We start from the raw sequence: 22,379 nt of genomic DNA on the forward strand, positions 1-22,379 counted from the left end.
AAATACAAACCAGTATTACCGCGAGAGGAAATTAAAGGCACACAATACAATGACGCATATTACAGCCACATACAAGCCAGTAAATATACAGCCATTTAATATAGACTGTTCCTACTAATGTTTATGCACTACTGTTCTAGTGCCCGTTATTGTAATGGGCTTAATGTCTAGAATAAAAATAAATCCATATGATTAAAAAACTCATCAAAGATACTTTTAAATACAACATGATACAAGTGAACCACAAAGCTATACTGAAGAACAAATCAAACTTAGTAGAGCTATTTAAATCATATCTGTAAAGCAACAAATACTTCGATTAAATTAATTAATCCAAACATGTCTCAGTTTTCAGAATTCATTCATTCTAGTTTAGGATTGCAGGTGCTAGAGCCATAATAAGCATACTGATCACCATATACGAGCATATATTATCCCTATTAAGCTTTTACTAGAACATATTTTAAAAAACACAGTAAATATCACTTTAGCACAAATGGAGAGTAAACACATTTACAATTAACTGATGAAATAAAGGAAACTCCCCTGTAAATGGTCTTAGTATTTGCTGAGCCTGTGTGTATTAGAGCAGCCATGGTTTAAAGTGAAAAGCAATAATTATTTATTTTAACACATATTAAACTCATTAGCCACAACCAAGGCGAGCACAGGATCATCAATAAGTAAACGACTGGAAATATCAATAAATTCAAAAGGGCAAAACCTGCAGAAGATCAAAAACAGTAAATCTAAACATGACTAAAATTGCTTGACAAAACTGAAACTTCCAAAGTCAAATACAAAGACTAAAGCACAAGAGAACTCTAGAAAAATCAAAGGGGAGCTCTGAATGCTGCATGCTGCAAAGGCTTGAACAACCCACAATCTGAGACTAGCCATATCACACTCCCTGCCTCACCAGCAGGTGACTGTAGCATACAGAGGAAGAGGATGGCAAAGAAGAAGTGGGATAGTCAGAGAGATGCAGAAAGTAGACAAGAGTACAAGGAGATAAGGCGCAAGGTGAAGAGAGAGGTGGAGAAGACTAAGGAAAAGGCGTATGATGAGTTGTATGAGAGGTTGGACACTAAGGAGGGAGAAAAGGACCTGTACCGATTGGCTAGACAGAGGGACCGAGCTGGGAAAGATGTACAGCAGGTTAGGGTGATAAAGGATAAAGATGGAAGCGTACTCACAAGCGAGAAGAGTGTGTTGAGCAGATGGAAAGAGTACTTTGAGAGGCTGATGAATGAAGAGAACGAGAGAGAGAAGAGGTTGGATGATGTGGAGATAGTGAATCAGGAAGTGCAACGGATTAGCAAGGAGAAAGTAAGGACAGCTATAAAGAGGATGAAAAATGGAAAAGCCGCTGGTCCAGATGACATACCTATGGAAGCATGGAGGTGTTTAGGAGAGATGGCAGTGGAGTTTTTAACCAGATTGTTTAATGGAATCTTGGAAAGTGAGAGGATACCTGAGGAGTGGAGAAGAAGTGTACTGGTGCCGATATTTAAGAATAAGTGGGATGTGCAGGGCTGCAGTAACTACAGGGGAATAAAAATGATGAGCCACAACATGAAGTTATGGGAAAGAGTAGTGGAAGCTAGGTTAAGAAGTGAGGTGATGATTAGTGAGCAGCAGTATGGTTTCATGCCAAGAAAGAGCACCACAGATGCAATGTTTGCTGTGAGGATGTTGATAGAGAAATTTAGAGAAGGCCAGAAGGAGCTGCATTGCGTCTTTGTGGACCTGGAGAAAGTATATGACACGGTGCCTCGAGAGGAGCTGTGGTATTGTATGAGGAAGTCAGGAGTGGCAGAGAAGTATGTAAGAGTTGTACAGGATATGTATAAGGGAAGTGTGACAGTGGTGAGGTCTGCGGTAGGAGTGACAGATGCATTCAACGTGGAGATGGGATTACATCAGAGATCAGCTCTGAGCCCTTTCTTATTTGCAATGGTGATGGACAGGTTGACAGACGAGATTAGATAGGAGTCCCCGTGGACTATGATGTTTGCTGATGACATTGTGATCTGTAGCGATAGTAGGGAGCAGGGTGAGGAGACCCTGGAGAGGTGGAGATATGCTCTAGAGAGGAGAGGAATGAAGGTCAGTAGGAACAAGACAGAATACATGTGTGTAAATGAGAGGGAGGTCAGTGGAATGGTGAGGATGCAGGGAGTAGAGTTGGCGAAGGTGGATGAGTTTAAATACTTGGGATCAACAGTACAGAGTAATGGGAATTGTGGAAGAGAGGTGAAAAAGAGAGTGCAGGCAGGGTGGAATGGGTGGAGAAGAGTGTCAGGAGTAATTTGTGACAGACGGGTATCAGCAAGAGTGAAAGGGAAGGTCTATAGGACAGTAGTGAGATCAGCTATGTTATATGGGTTGGAGACGGTGGCACTGACCAGAAAGCAGGAGACAGAGCTGGAGGCAGCAGAGTTAAAGATGCTAAGATTTGCACTGGGTGTGACGTGGATGGATAGGATTAGAAATGAGTGCATTAGAGGGTCACCTCAAGTTGGACGGTTGGGAGACAAAGTCAGAGAGGCGAGATTGCGTTGGTTTGGACATGTGCAGAGGAGAGATGCTGGGTATATTGGGAGAAGGATGCTAAGGATAGAGCTGCCAGGGAAGAGGAAAAGAGGAAGGCCTAAGCGAAGGTTTATGGATGTGGTGAGAGAGGACATGCAGGTGATGGGTGTAACAGAGCAAGATACAGAAGACAGAAAGATATGGAAGAAGATGATCCGCTGTGGCAACCCCTAATGGGAGCAGCTGAAAGAAGAAGAAGAAGACTACAGGGTTTAAAAGTCTAAGGAGACTTTGTTTAAATTAAGTCAAAAGGTCCTGGTTTTAGTCAATGCTGGCTGCTTACTCAGGTGTATCCTTATTGCGGTCAGGTTAATCAATTTATTTCATGTACTTCACATTTTCACTTGGATTTGCAGTCCAAGATCTTATTTTATATATTGTTTAATTTGTAGTTCAGTACTCTGTGTTTTGAACATTTCAATTTTCATATGGTATATTTCCATACCATTGTAAGTATGGTAGTAATTCACTATATATTAAAATACTGAAATCTGCTAGTTTCAAATGTTTTGCTAACATAGCAGAATACAGAGATGCAGTGTTTAATTCTGCTTCTTCACTGGTCCAGTCTGAGCTTCTTCCTTGAGTAGTTTACACATTCTTTCAGGAATGGATGGCTTTTCTTAAGGTGCCATGGTTTTCCTCACACATTCTAAAGACAAATAGCCCACTTAGCATTGATTCTTGCAAACTACTTGAAGCTGCATAGATAAACTATAACATCTTGCAAATGTGTATTGAAACAAGATGGTTAATATAAAGAATCAATAAATATTAACACCTCTTGCTATTTATTTATTACAGGAATATGGTTAACTACTAATATGAAAGCCATTAAACACTTTTAGTAAAACTTCAATTTTAATTTTTACAAAAAAAAATGGCAATTGGTACTACACTTTCCTCCTGAGGAAAAGCTAAAATATGGAATGGACTGGCCATAATTACTAGAATCCAGCAATCTGGGGCTCAGGTGCTAGAAGGGAATGTGAACAAAGCTAATGACCTAACCAAAGATTTATAGATTTTTCCTCTCACTGGCACCTTCTTCCAATGATCAATGTTCTCACACCATCCCTACTACATCAAAAACCCCTTCCATGTCAATTGAAATGGCCTTCCTCTCCAGAATGTGCTGCTGTTGTGGAAAACATCCGACATTGTTCCTGTTACAAAAAGGCAGGCACCTCTTCAGCGAATGACTACAGACTAGAGGCACTTACATCTCACATCATGAAGACTTTGAGAGGCTGGTCCTGGACTACATGAGTCCTCTTGTGGTAAACCACCTGGACCCACTGCAGTTTGCCTATCAGACAAAGATTACAATTATCTATCTGTTCCGCAAGGTTTATTCTCACCTGGACAAAGCTAGCAGAACTGTGAGGATTATGCTTTTTGATTTCTTCAGTGCCATCTAGCCATCCTTGTTAAGGAGTAAGCTAAGAGGTGTGCATGTGAAGGAGCCTATGGTAACCTGGATAACAGACTATCTGTCGGATAGACCACAGTTTTTGAGACTCAAGATCTGTGTTTCTTATATGGATGTGAGCAACACTGGAGCACCACAAGGAACAGTCTTATCTCCTTTTCTCTTCATTTTGTACATCTCAGACTATATGTATAATATAAGGTCATGTCACTTGCAGAAGAGACAAAGTATAGGAGTGAGGTGAAGAACTTGATGCAAAGAGAATTAATTGCATCTTAACATCATTCAGAAGTCAAGCAAAATGACACCTTTTATTGGCTAACTAAAGAGATTAATATGCAAGCTTTCGGGGCAGATCAGGCCATTTCTTCAGGCAAGATGCCTCGAACGCTTGAGTATTGAAATCTTTTTAGTTAGCGAATAAAAGGTGTAATTTTGCTTGACTTCTCATTGCATCCATAATGGCTAACACGGTACAACACCCTACTACTATCCTAACATCAGCAAAACCAAGAAACTGGTTACTGACTTTCGCCACACAAAGCAGTTTCTATGTTCTGTTAATATTCAGGGAGTGGATGTTGAGGTAGTGCACTCCTAAAAGTACTTTGGGATCCACCTCAATGACAGGTTGGACTGGTCTGTAACACAGAGAAACTAAGTAAGAAAGGTCAGATCAGGCTCTTTTTCCTTAAGAGACCATGATGCTTTAATGTGGGTAGTGACATCCTTCCCATCTTTTATAAATGTGTGATGGCTAGCGCAATTTTCTATGCTGTGGTGTTCTAGGCTGGTAACATTACTTAAAGAGAGGACTACTGAATCAACAAGCCAATTAAAAGGGCAAGCTCAGTAATGGCATACAGTCTGGACTTCTTGGAGATAATAGCAAAGGGGAGAATTAAAACAAAACTGAGTAGCATTATGAACAATGCTGCATATTTTCAGCTAATGAATTATTCAGAGAAAGTGTTGCCAGAAACGCTACTGGGGCTCCTTTATAACAACAGAAGCATAATGCCTCACTGTGACTGTGACTATGTCTGTCAAGTCAGGTTTCTTTATTTTTTAATTTTCTTGGTTTTTAGTCATTCTGGTGTGTATTCAGACCATATTCTCTCTCTCTCTCTCTCTCTCTTTATATAGATTAGATAGATACATAGATAGATAGATTTGCTTATTTAAGAAGCTTCTGTAAAAAGCCAAATACATTTCTAAGTACTGCTGTTAAAAAGTAGGAAGCCACTGCTACTAGAATGAAATAATACACCGTTAAATGTAAAAGCTTCAAGAAAATACACTCCAAAATAAAAGTAGAATAAGTTGTCACTGTGAAAATAATGATGGGTACCAGAGGGGAAACCTGGTTAGGCTGAGAACGAAGTGCTTACAAAGCAGTGTCTTAGGGGATATCAGAAAAGGTTACTGAAAATCAATATTCGGAGAAAAAAAATCAAAGTCAAAGCGGAATAATGAAGACTTTCAGTGATCAGAATGTACAGGAAGCACTGTGGGATTACACAACTCAACTAGTTTTGAATAATTTCTTGGTAGACAGACAAGCAAGTACAGTTGAACTTTTAAGAACAAATGTTGCATATGAAAAAAAAATCTAGTGTAACATTTCTAATGTCAAAAGTTTATGTATATTGAACAAAACTATCCTAATTCTAATGAACAATATAGATCAACTGAAATGTGAGTATATCATATTTCTGAAAGTGGCTTTAGATAGACTATTTTCTTAAAACAATAGTGTTTTAAATACAAAAACTCAACCTAGTTTAATGATAGCATATGAGCTCTAGAATTAAAATGCCAAAAACTAGAGTGTAAAAATAGGGCAGCTAGACCACTGGTTTTCGGGCAGAATGAACTACCAATATTAAAAATTATAAAAAATTTCTTTATTTGTCCAGCCTTAAATACAACTTATAAATGAAACACAAACAACATAATAAAGGGTGATCCCTATATAATTGCTGAAAACAATAACAAAACATTTCGACAATTCTCAGTGAGGTCGCTTTTTTAGACACAAGTCCAAGATTAGACATATCCAAGATGGCAGTTATGAGGTAGCAGAGGCATAAGGGACGGGCTCAGGTGACCGAAACCTGAAAGTCACGGCAGATGTCACTGTTATGTTACTCATCAGATCTACAGAGAGAAAAAGAGGAGAGGCATTAGGTGACAGCACCAATCCTTGACTCGGGGTGAAATTACTATTTAACAAGGCCTGAAGTCTCCCATGCACACATTTTTGACAAACTGCACATTAAGAGATTTAAAGGAACAACCCTGTTATACTATTTAGAACAGTGACAAATAGGAAATATGAACTGCCATGTAAATCTTTAAATCATTTATAGCACTGGTTTCTCACATATCATTTTACGTATATATTGATTGTCATTTTATAAAATTGTGTTCATTTTTGTACTATTATCAAGGTGTCATTCACAGCTACAACGTCTGTTAAATGTCTCCTAAGTTTGCAACACACATTTAGTTAGAAAGGGCAGATGCCTTTTAACTTGCAGACAATATTTGAAACTGCCAAGATATTTACAAAAGCATGCGTGAGTGAAATAGACAAGTTTCATTTTTCATTCTTTTTCACCATCACCCAACTCAATAAAATTTGTATCAATCAGAAGTGTTGAAGAAAGAATGCATTGCATTGTTTTTAACGCATGTTTGTGTTATGTTTACACAAAGAAAGCTTCTGACTCTGATTTTCTTGTGACTTTGGATCTGCCAGGACCAGTTCCTGTCAGAGTTTCCTCCAGTTTCCAAATTCCTTTTGGTGATGCACGTAACTGTACTCAAAGACTGCTTGGCTTTCATTTGCAATTTCTCAGGTGAAAAGACTTACTCTTTTAAGAGTTATAACGGTCAGTCTGTCTTCCTTTGTTAATGGCCTTTTTCTCACTATTATGATAGCAATATACAGTGAAACACTGTCCAAATAATGCTTCAGAGGATGTAGCAAAACAATTTGTTCCAACACTGCTTTTATACAGACAGAGGGTTTGTAAGAAATCATCAAAAATTAGGACACATGTAGGAATTGTTTGCATCCACATTCAAGGCTTAATTAATTTCTATTGCTTATGAAAAGCTGTAAGTTGTTAACCCATTACTTGTTCCCTGTAATAGTCCTTTTTGTATTATAATAGTTTTCACTTTTTGGTTAGCCTAAACATTTTTTTAACCTCTATCAGTTTTTTACTTGCGTTTGTACCATTTCAGGTATAAAGACCAGCCCGGCCACAGACACACAGAAACCAAATGCCAACAAATGTATTCTCTTTTCCTCTTCCAACAGAATCAACACAATGCATCAACCACCAGTATTACAGCTCTCAGTCCCTTTTCTCTCTCTCTTTTTCCTCTTCGGCCACCTCCTCCTCCTCACTCGTAAGCTCCTGTCTTCTCCCTCCCGACTCCGGCCTCAAGTGGAGTGCAGCGGCCTCCTTTATACTGCACCCGGAAGTGCTCCAGGTGCTTCTCGATTAACATCTGGCAGCACTTCCGGGTGTGGCGGAAGTGCTGCATACAAGTTCAGCTCCTCTTCTGGCAGCACTTTCTGTTGTGGCAGAAGTGCTGCCAACCACTGTTCCGAAGCTGTCCAGGGTTGAGGCTCCGTGGCCCCCATGCAACCCAGGAAGGCTGCCTTCTTATGTTCCGGGGAAAATACTGCCCCTCTCCCGGTCCTTCCCTTCTCCCGGCATCCCGGTGGGGCAATGTCCTCAAACTATTGACTAATAGTGTATTTTGTGGAATGAAGGGCAAAACAAATTGGCTGCACTGTTTCACCTGCTGGCCCTGCTCAAGACTGTTATTCAATAACATTTTAGTGTAAGGGCTACTTATAAAGCACCAATGACATTTTAGAATGGAGTAAGCTATAGTGCATGTATTAGTTACATCTAATCCTACATCAAAGATGGTTTGTTATGTTTAACTATTTGAATTTGATAATATTAAGTCACTAAATAGACACACTATATCAAGTCCTTAAAGCTAGTGTTGCCTTATCCATAACTTGTGATGGCAGCATCAGCTTTTTAAAAATGACAGGACAATTAATTTAGGCTTGGGGTGTGATTTTTGTTCTACGAAATACTGTATTTCCAACAGTTACTAAAGGTTTTCTGTTTTTTCTATTTTTACTTTAATTTTGAAAGTTTACAGCATTTTGCTTTAAATAATCATTAATCAATGTATTGTTGTACATTTCCAAGGAAATGAAAATAAAGTATTTATGACAAATATGTTTTTATACATATACTAGCAGAGTTCGCTTCCTGGGTCCTCCCTGCGTGGAGTTTGCATGTTCTCCCCGTGTCTGCGTGGGTTTTCTCCGGATACTCCGGTTTCCTCCCACAATCCAAAGATATGCAGGTTAGGTGGATTGGCGATCCTAAATTGTCCCTAGTGTGTGCTTGGTGTGTGTGCGTGCCCTGCGGTGGGCTGGCACCTTGCCCAGGGTTTGTTTTCTGCTCCCTGTGTTGGCTGGGATTGGCTCCAGCAGACCCCCGTGACCCTGTAGTTAGGATACAGGGGGTTGGATAATGGATGAACATATACTAGCCATGATACCTGTTGTCAACAGGTAATAGAATAATTTAAAAATATTTGCTGTCTTTTGCCCTACGTGAACTTTCAGCACCTTTCCTCTGTATTAGTGCATGTTAATCTCTATTGATTGTTGTTCACTCTCTTGAGCATGTTCCTGTAAAGCCTGCTTCTCAGACTCTCATTATTTTTCGAAGCACCTTTTTCACCTCCAGTCTGGTATTGTATTTGCCATGTTGGAAGGAGACTTTCTCAGCATACACCTTTACTCCTTTTGCATCTCACATTCGTACTTTTAGTAAGCCAAAGTGACCCATCACAGCAAAGCTGAACTGATCGATCAGTTTGCTCAGAGGCAGTGGACACTCAAACCTTAGCATTTTATTATATAGTAGATATTGTATTATTTAACAGTAGAAACTCTGCTAGGATTAAAAATCTTCTGTCTTGCTATACATAATAAGTTTTTACCAAGTGGTTTCATAAAATGCCATTCTTGATTTGATCCATCAGTTTTAATATAAATAGTTCAAATGACTTAGTAGATTTAGACAAGTAGCAATTCGAAAGATATCCACTTAATTAGAAGAGGAATATTAAAAAATCTGAAAACTCATTTCTTGTTTGATGAATATCATCCATCTACTGTCTGAATGATTGTAGGTGTGCTGACACATCTATAAGAACAAAATTGTTGGTTTTGACTCCACCTCTCCATTTAATTGATACTAATCAAAATAAATGTTGTGCTTTTTAAATTCAGCATAATATCATTACTTTTCATGTTACATTATTATCTGCTAAGTAGACATGTGTTTCCCAATAACTGAAAAAAATATCACCATTCTTGGCTGCGAAAGAAATCTAATTCTGAATCTGTGTAAAGGTTTTTTTAACTTGGATAAAAATATTTGAATAAAGAAGGAACAGTTAAGTAATTTCTTTGTCGTGATCTCTGTGGTGTCCAGTATTCTATACAGTTTTTGTATCTTTTTATGGAAAATCTCAACCATGTCTTCACAAACATAATGCTGCAATGTATAATGATTTCAATGTCCTTGAAAGTCTGAAATAATGCAATTATTATTTTCTCAAAGCATATTACTCTGTTCATGACTAGGAAGGAGTAAAAAAAATTGCTTAGGCATGCCATTTAGTTATTAAGTTAGGGAAAAAAGCCTTAAAGCCCCCAGTAGACCCTATCACTAGCCTTAAACACAAAGCTAAATGGCAGAAGCTAGCACAACTTGCAAGAGCTTGTTTCCCTCCAGACACTACACAATAAAAGTGAACACTGGATCTCTTTACCTAGCACTTATATGAGTGTTAAAAACACAGTGCAGAAAATATAAAAAATCAATTCCTCTTAAGCAAATAAGGCAAACAGTAGAACAGCATACCGAACAAGCTCAAAACTATTAAAGAAATTAACAGCAATAGGCAAAAACACAGGCAAAGAGAAAAAGTGCTTCAAATTATGTGAAGTCGTATGAAATCAAGACTTAGCTGAATCAGTCTCACTTGAATTAGCCCATTCTTACATATGTGATGGGTGGCCGACGGCTCAATCCAGCCAGGATGCCGAAAGAGTGAAAGGATCGGGGAAGGCAGCTACTTTGGGACACTGCCTCCCCCGGACTGGCAGCTTTCCTGGTCTGTAGCTGTACCCTGGCTTCCCAAAGGACACCATGGGACATGGAATTTGTTTTTACAGCCCTGCTGGGTATCGTGGGTGCCGGCAGGGGAGGCTGTGAGACAAGGATGGGAGGCCAAGTGCTCGCCTACCCCGGAAGTACTAGGTCACGGGAACAGAAGCCCAGAAGTACTTCCGGGCTGATTAAAAAACTTGAATTCTCAGTGTGACCCAGAAGTGCTAGCAGGTCACATGGATGGAAGAGAACAAGCACTTCCAGGTCAAGAACTATATAAAGGACTGCGGAACACCCAGCAGGCAAACCAGAATCGGGATGTAGTAGACAGCGCTTGCTGGGAGGTGTGGAGGAGAAAGAAAAAGAGAATATTGTGCTTATTGTGTTTACTTGCTTGTTCATTGGTGGCTGTAGTGCTTGGAGGGTACTGTATAAGAAGAAAAGTTAAATAAATATCTTCTTAGTGCTTTTACCTAGTGTCCTGTGTGTCGGTCTGTTGGGTTTAAGGGGCAACAGTGACTCCTAGCGTCCACAAGTTACAGGCTCAGTTGGTTCAACTAATACTAATTATTTTTTGCTAACTCAAGGCAGGCTTAGGTGGCCCACAATTATGCATGCGTTCATTGTATTTAAGCAGTTATGAGAAACAATGGCCAAGAATATCTACCATGATTCAAAAAGATACAGAAAATAATGTGGTGGTCTTTTCAGTCGAAGAGCAAGAATTAATACCTCAGTTATACAATGGTAAAAATGAGAAAAAAATGTGCTATTAAGAAAGCAAGAGAGGCTGCTTGGCAATCCATTAAATGCCAAAGGGCATTACTTGTCTGAATTTTTATAAATAAAATGTCATTGTTGGAAATGTTATTTGGAATAATCAAATTCAAAATTTTCTTTTGAATCGCCCATATTGATTGTAACCTTACTAGTGGGTGAATGTTATATTTACAGAAGTGTTGACATTAAAATAAAAATAAAACAGAAAAACATACTTTTGAATGGTAATCTTACAAGAGTATACATTTATGAGCAAATATATATTGTGCTTTAATCAACCAAAAAGGAAGCCGCAGATTCTGCTACTGGTGGTGGTAAGCAAATTTTTTGTTTAAATTTGTCTGAATCATGTATCAAATAATAATAAAGACTATACTAGTTTTTTTAAAGAAAATTAGCATAAAGACACAGCCATTATCACCAGCTAAAAAAAAACACATGAAGAAGTAACATTCATCCCGCTTTGCTTTACTTGACACCTTCATGATTTTTTAAGAAAAATTTGCAGCTCTGATTTAAAGTATAATCATAAAATTCTTGTGTCTGTCTGATGTTTATGCTAAATGAATGATATTGCTGTAACCAAGATTAATATGCTATAAAATCAAACCAGGCATCCATATGTTTTTTCTGGCCTCAGGATTTTTCATTCTAAGTATTCATGGGAAACTTTAACTAGTCCAAAGCAGAAACTGAGCCAAAAATTCAATTACATTATTAACGGATTACTAGTCTATCAAACAAAAATACTTTGCTGTTTTGCTTGGTAATAATGTTCAGTGTTACACCCATGTGACTTTTTGATGTTTGCCTACAGTCTGTATTTTTTATTAAATTCTACTTTATTCCTATAATAATGTCTACCTAATACATTTCTGATCTTCTTGTATTGATCCAGTACTGGATGAAAGCCTAAATGCAATTTTTAAGTCTGTTTTCATGAACTGGTGTACAGTATATGCTATTAAAAACATATCTGAAATGTGATCATAACTTGATAAATAGTTGTCTGTTTTAATATACTTTAAAAGCATTATTGGCAAAGCTTGTACACTTGAACTACAGCATAAATCTAATTTGTTTACGTGTCACTTTCTATAGTTGATGCAAGAACTATAAAAAAGTGAAAAAATATCTACTGTGGATTTGTAAACAGTTTTTGATAAATAGAATATGCTTATCAATTTCATTATAACTCAAAGTTTTTTATTATTTTGAAAAATAAAATAGGTACATTGTAATCCATATCACATGCATTATATGAAAGCAGTGCCCAATAAGGTATGGTTTAACATTGCTGTTTCTCAACTCCAGACTGGTTTTAAATCCTTCTCATGTCACTGTCTGTGTTGAACGTGCTCACTCTTTCCCTGTGTCTACAAAGGTTCTTCACCAAATATTCTGGCTCCCTCTGCCTCCCAAAGATATGCATTTAAGGTTAGTTGGTGACACTAAGCTGTTTAAAACCTTATGGGGATGTTCAGTAGCATTACGTTAATGGTTGAGTATTTCCTTGCACTTGATGCTGTTTAGATAGCTTCTTGGGGATCAGTGACCCCCTAATTAAACAATTGGACCTCTTGAAAGTCTCAAAATCAAAACTGGGGAGGGGAGTTAGGGTCTTTTGGGGCCAGGTGGGTGCATAGAGGGTTCACCCTCCATACTACAATGATTATAATTTGTAAAAACATGTTATAGTGTCTGCGGTGGGTTGGCACCCTGCCCGGGATTGGTTCCTGCCTTGTGCCCTGTGTGGGATTGGCTCTGGCAGACCCCTGTGACCCTGTGTTCGGATTCAGTGGGTTGGAAAATGGATGGATGGATGGATGTTATAGTGTGTAATACAATAAGCAGAGGAAGATAAAGAGACACTGGAATGTGAACCCTGTATAATCGCCAGATTTTCGGGGAAGAAATCAAAAGGAAAAACAATGAAAATATGGTAGCTAGGGCTGCAGAGTGTCATTAGATGTGAGTCATTTGACTGACTTCTGCCAGTGTTTTTTTTAAGTTGGTCCAGGAGGAACTGGCAGGTGAATGATAGAAGTGGAAGTGAGGTCAGAGATCCTTGTGTCATTGATCTTCTGTTCTGAGGGCAAGAAAGGGGGAAATGGAGGGAATGACAGCACCAATCACCTAGAGAATAAGCCCTAAAATTGTCCCCTATTCATGGGTGTGTCACACAGACCCCTTCTCAGTCATCACTCGTCAAGTCGGGTTGCCTGTACCGAGAGGTCTTGTACATGAGAGAAAGCCACAGCACTGGCATGAACAGAGACACAACTATGTAGAACCTTAAACTTGTATGGCTGCAAGAACCATCTAGTGACACATGAGTTTGACTGTATTTGACTGAGTTTGTGTATGGCCATTCACTGTAGAGGTGCACGGTCAGTAATCAAAGTGAACTCACAATTCAGAAGGTAGTAGCTTAGCTAATGTATTGCCCACTTGATGTCCAGAGCTTCCCTTATACACCTTGTCCCTGGGTCCAGTATTTTATAGCTCAGGTACATCACGGTGTGGCCAGTACCATTGATGATTTGGCTCAGAATAGCTCCCAAGCCAGGCATCCCAAGAGTTGGTCTGTAACACCGGTGCTGATGTAAGAGCCTGTTTTATGTCACAGAAAGAACCCTCTGTACTTTCATCCCATACCACAATACTGGGTGCATACCTTTTTGTTAGATTTGTAATGGGCATAGTTCTCTCAGTGAACCAGGGCAAAAACTGACAGTAATACCAAGCTACACTTTTTAGCTACAAAGAACTGTCAGAACTGGCAGCATGTGTTCCTTCCAGGTTCCAGAAGAAATGATTATGTTATCCAGGTAGGTGGCACTATAGGTATTATGGAGTTGATAGACTTTATCCACCTGATGCTGGAAAGTGGCTGGGTGTAGTAAAGTGAGGTTTGTGGCTGATTGCCTTTTTTTAAAAGAAATAATTGCTGCACTTGCGGCTTAAGGAGGGGGTGTGGTAGCATGGCAGGAGTGGTTCCCAGGCATACCAGCGTGGATGTTTCAGCACTTACGTGCACGAGTGCGGAATTGCCCGTGTCTGTAATTGATGCCAGGAGCTGCTAATTGTCACACTTGTGCCATGTCCCCACATAAAATAGGAGAAGTGCAAATGCAAGGGGGCAAAAAGAAATGAAAGGAAAAAGACAGAAACAAGGAGGGAGTTTAAAGAGAGAAGAAGGCACGAGGAGTTAAGTGCCAGTGCGGGAGTGAGCAAGCAAAGGAGAGTAGGTTCGCTGGTGAAGGCAGGCAGCTGGGATGGAAAGCCCCTAAGGAGCAGTGTGCAGCCGCCACTTGGTGAGGGGCAATTGGAAGTGGTTGCTCCAGATGAGTGGTTTCTAGGAGCTGGAGTGACCGACAGTATTGATGACTTGCTGCGGAAGGCAGCAAGAGTCGAGGAGGCTTGGGAGGGTGAGCCTCAGTGTGAGCAACCTGGCCATTGGGGAAGCCCAAGTCTTGGTCCGATAAGGTAGCTGTACAGAGCCAGAGGACAGAAGAAAACTGGACAGAAGTAAGGTCAGCTGCACTTGCTAATAGGGCAACTCCCCTGTTGCAGGGCCCGTATGGGAGAAGCAGGGGAGCCACCAGTTGAATGGAGAAGACAACGGGTTTTTCATTAAAGGGACTGCTTCCAACCCATTGATTTTGAACCTTGTTTTAAACAGTTATTTATTGATTTTTAACCTCTGTTTATTGCACCAGTTTTTATGGGTTATTTATTTATTAACTTTGAGCGCTGCAATGTGGACAATTTTTTTTTTTTGAGTATTTTTAATAAAAGCACCTTTTCACCATTCTCTTGCTCAGTGTGATTTGCCCTCATCTGCCAGGTCATCCGGTTACATTACCGACGGTGCAGGGTTCAAGAGGCTCCCAATGCTGGAAGTGGGAGCATGGAGCAGGACCTGCAGCTGATATGGATGTTTTCTAGATGAAGAGTCTAATTTTACGTTTGTTTTGTACTTTTTGTTTTATGAGTAGTTGTTTTAATTTCATGGTATTTTGGTATTTTTTTAACTTTTGCACTTTCTCCATGTTGCCCAGAACATTCATAAAAGGCAAGTAGATTTAAATAACATAAGTGTAATGTTGCTGCAAAACTATAGTGGCTGAAAGAGGCTTAAGTGGTTACCTGTTGCTGAAGAGAGACTAATTAATATACTTGAGACCTGTTTCCTAATTACAGGTTTTACACCTCCATCATCAGAGATGATAATATAATTAACAAGACATGAGCAAAACATAAATTAACAGGAAAAGTTAAAAGAGAACAATTAGTAATTACAGTATAAAGCAATTAACAGACAAAGAACTAACCCAGAATTGGTTAAACAAAAAAGAAAAAAAAACACACATTACAAAAGGATCAGATAACAAAACTCCAATGCAACACCTGCAACAAATAATAACAGTTAATTTCAAAGAAGATAAACAGTAAACATTTTCTTAAATTCTTAGGGCAAACATTATTCTTCTTTCCAGGTCTTTTCAGTATGATGGATTTTTTTAAGCAAATTGAATAAATAATTACTACAAGAGACAGTTTACATCACAGTCAAAGAAGACATAAGTAAAAGACTGCCTGTAGGCTATAAATCTGTCATTTTAATCAAGTCACTGACAGATAACTGTAAATATTTTCCACACATTTCATTTGCTTATGAATAATAATCATCATCAGGAAAATAAAAAATAGTTTTGATAAAAATCTTTCATGTAGAAGTTACTATTTGCATTATTTACTGTGGGTAGCATTATGATTTGGCAGTTATTGTAGACCACTGTTATACCTGGCATTAAAGGAATACTTCACCCACAAGTTATATTTTTTAATATGTTACTTACACAATGTACTTTCTAATGGTAGTGGAGAAAAATATCCTTATGTTTTCATGCAGAATGTAGAGAAGAAAGTGTATGATATAACATAACGTAATAGTGACCAATGCTGTACAATGGCAAATGATGTGAAAACCATTCATGGATAAAAGAAAAAAAAACTCACGCTTACTTGTGTCACATAATCCACATGTCATACAGTCATACAGTCTTATTCACAAAACATCCAAAGCACATACTTTTTTTATATTACTTTTATATGAAGGGAATGAGGTTTTGTAGGGAGTCTGGGGGAAGTTATGTCATCCTCGGGGCCAGAACCGGAAATGATGTCATCCTCGGGGCTGGGACCGGAAGTGCTGTGTCCCAAGCTGAGGCAGAGGCTCCTGGTGGTATTTCCTGGGAAAGGTCTGCAGGAGACTTAGAAAAAGAGTTAGTGCACCCCGCCGCCCCCTGGGCAGATTTGTTACTACTAGTCATTAAGCCCTTCAGCTGCCTCCTATTCGCACATGTGTGACAATATATATACTGTATATATACGCTACTGTGGATGTTAAATCACCTGTAGCTCATAAGCCATTTGAACTATTGACCTGAAATTTGGTACACATATACTACGTCATGTCTACTATCTGCTTTCGGGGTGATGATTGACTATGAACTATGAATGCTCAGCTCAAGTGTATTCATTGCATGTTATCATGCAGTGCGCCGTTACTGGTATAGAATAATCAACACAGATCATAAACAGGAAACTAAATCCTCATGGCAGTCACATGAGATTTTTCTTTTTCCATGGATGTTTTTCACATTTTTTTGCAACTGTACAGGGTTAATCACTATTGGCTTCTATTATATCATAAACATAAAAAGATGACATTAAAATTTTTTCTCAACCATCACTACTATATACAAAATACATATATCATTTTTGCATGAAATATTCCTTTAAAGTATATAATTTAAGACAGAGTGGTGGCTCTGTAGCTGCACTGATATCTGGAAGGTTGCCAGATCAAATCCCATTACTACCAGAAAGAATCCTACTCCGTTGGGCCCTTGAGCAAGGCCTTTAACCTGAAAATGTATTCAGGGGCTCTGTACAATGGCTCATGCTGTTCTCTGATCGCCAAAGGCCATGCGAAAAGACAATTTCCCTTCAGGGATTAACAAAGTATTTAAAAAAAAAAAATCACAGTTGTCCGTACTGTGTCGAGACAAAGATCCAATTCCACCTTCCTCATGCAAAATTTAAATCAGCTTCTGCTTATAGACTTGTATGCAGACAGAAAATGCATTAGCATTTACACTTGAGTAAAATGTCGTCACTTTCAGTTTCTGACCACTTTCAAATATGGTCTGAATGATCTGATCACAAGCACATTTAAACCTCGTCTTTACTGTGGCTAAGTGCTATCTGCTCTTTATTAGATCATTGAAGTCACATGGTAATGCCACATGTAAAAGGCACCAAGATATGATTACCAGCAAGGTGATTGTCTACATGTGCCCTCTGTGTTCTTGGGGGTTTTATCTAGGTACTGCTGATTCCTCTTTTTTCTAAAGATGTATCCTTTAGTTTAAATGACAACTTTAAATTTGCTCATCATGAATGAATGCACTCTGGGTTAGAGACATCCTTTCTAAGACTTGTTACTGACTTAAGCACAATACACAAAAGACAGGCTGCAGGTATTTGTGACGGAATTTTAAAAAAATACGTTTGGAATATGGAAGATGATATTTAGTAATAAATAGCCAGTGTAGACTCCAGCTGATGCCTCCATCCATAGTGACGATGAATGGGATTTGAAAATGTTATAACAGACTAATTAAATAATCATTTAATGTATTATTTACATTGTTGTTAACTGAAATAAAGTGGTTTACACAAAGGTGCATTTTAAATTGTTGATAGTATGTGTTAGTGTTTACATTTCCAGCTCCCATACCACCTCATTTTGTATTTTTTGCATTGTAATACTCCTAACTTTCATCTACTTTAAATGCTACATGACCTATTTACATAGTTTCAAGTAAACATTAGGTCAGACGGAAGAGACAAGATGACATATAAATATGATAGATATAAATATAAATATAATATAAAATATATAAATATAAATATAATAGATAAAAATGTCTGGTAAAAAATCAGTAATGCATTTCTGGTAATAATCAGTCAAAAATGAAATTGGAAAAATTTATTTGTTTACCAATAGCAGTGCAGCTTCCAAATTCTTAGATTTTAGCTAAAATACAGATTTTATCACATTGAAAACATTTCACAAATAAATTTACATTTAGTAATAAAAATTCCAAATCTACCCCATACCTTATTGCAACACAAATTACACATATACCGTTTCAGCATGCTTTTTGAACATTAACACGAACTGCATTTTATCCTACAACATGATTTACTGTTGCTAACAACATAAACAAAAACAGGATTCTTCACTTAAGAATAAGTATTCTGTAGGTTATACATTATCTTAACATGTAGTGGGACTGCATTATTGTCAATGGTCTGTTGAGTTATTTCTGTCAGTTTGTTGTCCTTTTACAGAATTGTCCATTGTGCATTGTGTAGAAGCAACCACCCATTGAAACAGAATGGGGAAGACCCTTTGTGGTGAAACTTCCTGTTTCTGGTAAAAAAATATTTGAAGGTTACCTCTATAGAGATATAGAGGGCTTTACTCCTCAGTTGGCTCTCCATCTTGATTTCACTCTGTCATTTTGACATTTTGCACTTACAAAAAGAGCTTTTTGATGACCGCTACCAGGGTCAAAGGACTTCCAGAATCCATCTCTTCACATTTGGACAGAAGGGTATTTTTTGTCATTTCTACCTGGAAAATAATTCAGTTCAGCTGGGACTCAGATTGGTGAGGCTGTTCTAGTTTTATTTGCTTTATATACTTTGGGGTAATGTCATTAATTCATTGATTCTTTTTCCGTTCATTTTTACTTCAAGGATTTAGGTTGTCTTCTTCCACCATCTCTTCAATCACTTTTCCAATCTGGACTTTATGTGTGTTGGATTTATGGTATTTATTTGTATGTATTATGTGTAATGGTTATTTGCGGGAATATTTTTATATGGACTTTAAATATTGTTTATATTGTTTATATATAATGGTTATTTGTGTGTGTCTGTCCGGCCCAGAAGTGAGAGTTGGAGTCGGGGTAAGTTCGCCACCTCCAAGGATACAGAAGCGAGGCCAGCACGTCGGCAAAGCGAAACCTCTGAAGACAGAATCACTTGCTTGGTGGCTAATACAGGAGCGAGGCCAGCACATTGGCAAACGGTATCCCTTTTATTTTTCCTCCCGCCGCTAATACACAAGAGAGGTGAGCATGAAATGAAACCTCTGAAGAAACTTCCAATTACCTGGTATATCGACATTTTAATTTTTTTTTTTTTGACGATTTCAATAGTTTCTAGGACTTTTTTACAGCCTGGGCTTACACAGCTAGTGTATAATAATTAGATTGTTCTTAATGATTAATTCACTGCATATTTTGTGGCACTTAGTTATTTATGTTTACATCTACTCAGTTTTCTTTGAAATATAGATTGACCTTTCACTTTTATATTTTTTGAGTTATGGTCGTTTTATTATAGATTGTGGAAATACGATTGAGGAGCTTAATGTGATGGGATTTCAAGGTTGACTTAGCCTAGTCCAAGCTTTTTCCAGGCTTCAGGCCTGGCAGTGTAGCAGCCCTCGGGGTATTTTGAACCAATGATAACAAACAGAATCAAGCAACAAAATTACAAGTTAGATTAACTTGTAACTCCACTTTGGTCAATGTGAATTGTGCAGAAATTTGCAGACTTTACAAAAACAGTGACTGAGTCAAGTGCAAACCCATTCCTCTAGAGCTGCAAGTCACTGTGCTACCATGCTGTTCATTAGATTCAGTTTTTGTCTTCAACTGTGTTCTCTGTCATATGCTTGCCTGACTTTTTCAAATTTCTGGGGCTGGCTTTACAAATGCAGACTTTAAGCAATTGTACTCTAACCGTGCCTTTGCAAGTGCTGTCCACCGTTGGGTTTTTAGCCACAGGAGCTTTTCAACGTGAACTGGCTGACTGAATGGGTATTTCACAATCATCAATGAGTCGTGCCATGCCATGTGTATGGGATGGTATTATCAGTTTCTCATCCAGATATAAGATTTCCTTGCACTGTGGTTGACCAGGCAGATATCAAAGCCCAATTTGCAGCAATGTCCAGTTTTCCATATGTAATCTGAGTGATCGACTGCACGCACATTGCTATAAAGATGCCTTCAGAGAATGAATTTGCTTATATACTGTAAATAGAAAGAATTTCCACTCTGTTAATGTGCAGATTATCTGTGCATTTCATTAATGTTGTGGTGAGATGGTCTGGACTAACTCATGATTCCTTCATTCTGAGAAACAGTAGTGTTGGGAATGGTGTTGTGTGTGATGGCTTGTTTCTTGGTAAGATAAGACATTTAATACTACTTCTTTGGTCAAAATTTTAAGTTATTTGTATGATGTAACCATATAACACAATTATTTAGCTGACAGTAGGTGCCCATTGAAGATGTGGCTTTATACCCCACTCTCCAACCGACTGACTGAACAAGAACAACAACACCCTCAGTCTATGGCAATGGCAGAACATACTATAGTGCTGCTTAAGGGCCGTTGGTGCTGCCTGGATAAGACTGGTGGAGTGTTGCTCTGTAGTCCACAGAAAGTGTGTCACATTGTGCAAGTATTTAGGGTGCTGCATAATGTGGCACACAATCGTTGCTTGCCTTTACCCAAAGAGATGTGGTTTGATGAACCTGACCCTGATCCACCAAAAGATCAGCCAAATCAAGCAGCGTTACAACTTCATTTGAATGTAATTAGCAGAATGTAAAAACAGATAATCAGATACAGCATTTATTTTTTAGGTGATTCATTTAATTTTTGGTCAAGATCACATAGTACAGTCCATATATTCCTTAATTCATTGGACACATCTCTTACAGCTTCCAATATTGCATTTTGCGACTCCAGCGCAGAGCCAGATAGTCTCCTGGTGGTGTCCAAGGCAGGAGTGTGTGTGCAGACAACACCCTAAGATGTGCTTGGCACAGCAGCACCACCACTGCCTGAAGTTATGTCCCTGGCACAGGAGTCACCAGTTATAAAATTGTCTGAAACAGAATAAGTAGTTATACCGCATCTGCTGCCTGCTTGTTTGTCTTATTAAATATGCAAATTGTTTATATGAGTATGGGTAATGGTAAGCGAATAAAAAATTGAAACTCACCATCTCCTGCGGTGATGTCTGAGTCCCCTTTACCTTCTTGTAAAATGACAGCTATACTGTAAGTGTCTCGCCAATAATTGCAGCAGCTTACTGCTCAAAAGTTGTAAGTCCAGGAAGTCTGCTACCTGCTACAGTACTGTTGACACTGTTTTCATTTAGGGCACTGTGGAACTTTGAACTTTTGAATGACTTTGCTACGCTGTGACACTTTTGTTGCTTATACTACTGCTTAAACCACCAAAAAGTAAATTTTTCCTTGTCTCCACTTCACTGAGCAGGACCCCCATTTCGCATTTGCTGAAATTCCTAACTTTTACATGTGCTTTTACCATTATCTTTTAACAAAACACTGACCGGAAGGAGCTATTTATATTGATTTTGATATTCAAATAATCAAAATTTTGGGATGAGTTGAGGTGAGGTTATAGGCACATGCATGTGCGTCAAATTTCACACTGATTGGGATTTATAAAGGGAAAGTGCATATAACTTTATTAACACACAGTTTTATGCATGTGAAATTTTTGTGCATTTGCATATTTCCTGTTTTGTCCGTACACCATGTTTTAGTGTGAATACTACACAAAGCATTATACATGAGGCCCCTGGTTTGGGTAATCACTACCTTATAACAAATACAGCCTAAAAATTTCTGGGAACCAAGACTGTATTGATTTAATCACCTAACTATTCTCTTTACTTTTTACTGTATCAGTGTTTTGTTTTCATTCAGATGTGATATAGTACTGTATATGCTGTAACAGATAAGCCCTTTGTCCACCTCTTGAACCCTCAGGTACCACTCTGATGACCAGGTGAAAGTATAAATATTATTTATTTTATAATTATACCGTGCACAAAGCACTCTCCACACCACACTCATAAACAATAACTCCTCTCTCTCTATACACCAATACCTCCTCGCCCAGACACTTTGCCCTCCTACCTCTCAGCTCAGCTCAGTGTACTGGGCTTCCCACAGTCCTTTTATATCCCCTGACCCGGAAATGGTTCCTGGCAAAACCCACAAGTCCGTTTCCTTCCGGGTCAGGGTAAACAGTCCTCTTCTTCACCCCGGGAGTACGTCGTTTCTTCTGGAGACGTGATACTGACGCACTCCCGAGTTATAGGGCACACAAAAGCCCACTAGCCCCCCTACAGCGACTCCCGGTGG

This window comes from Erpetoichthys calabaricus, chromosome 3, assembly GCF_900747795.2.
Source record: "Erpetoichthys calabaricus chromosome 3, fErpCal1.3, whole genome shotgun sequence".
Classification (NCBI taxonomy): domain Eukaryota; kingdom Metazoa; phylum Chordata; class Cladistia; order Polypteriformes; family Polypteridae; genus Erpetoichthys; species Erpetoichthys calabaricus.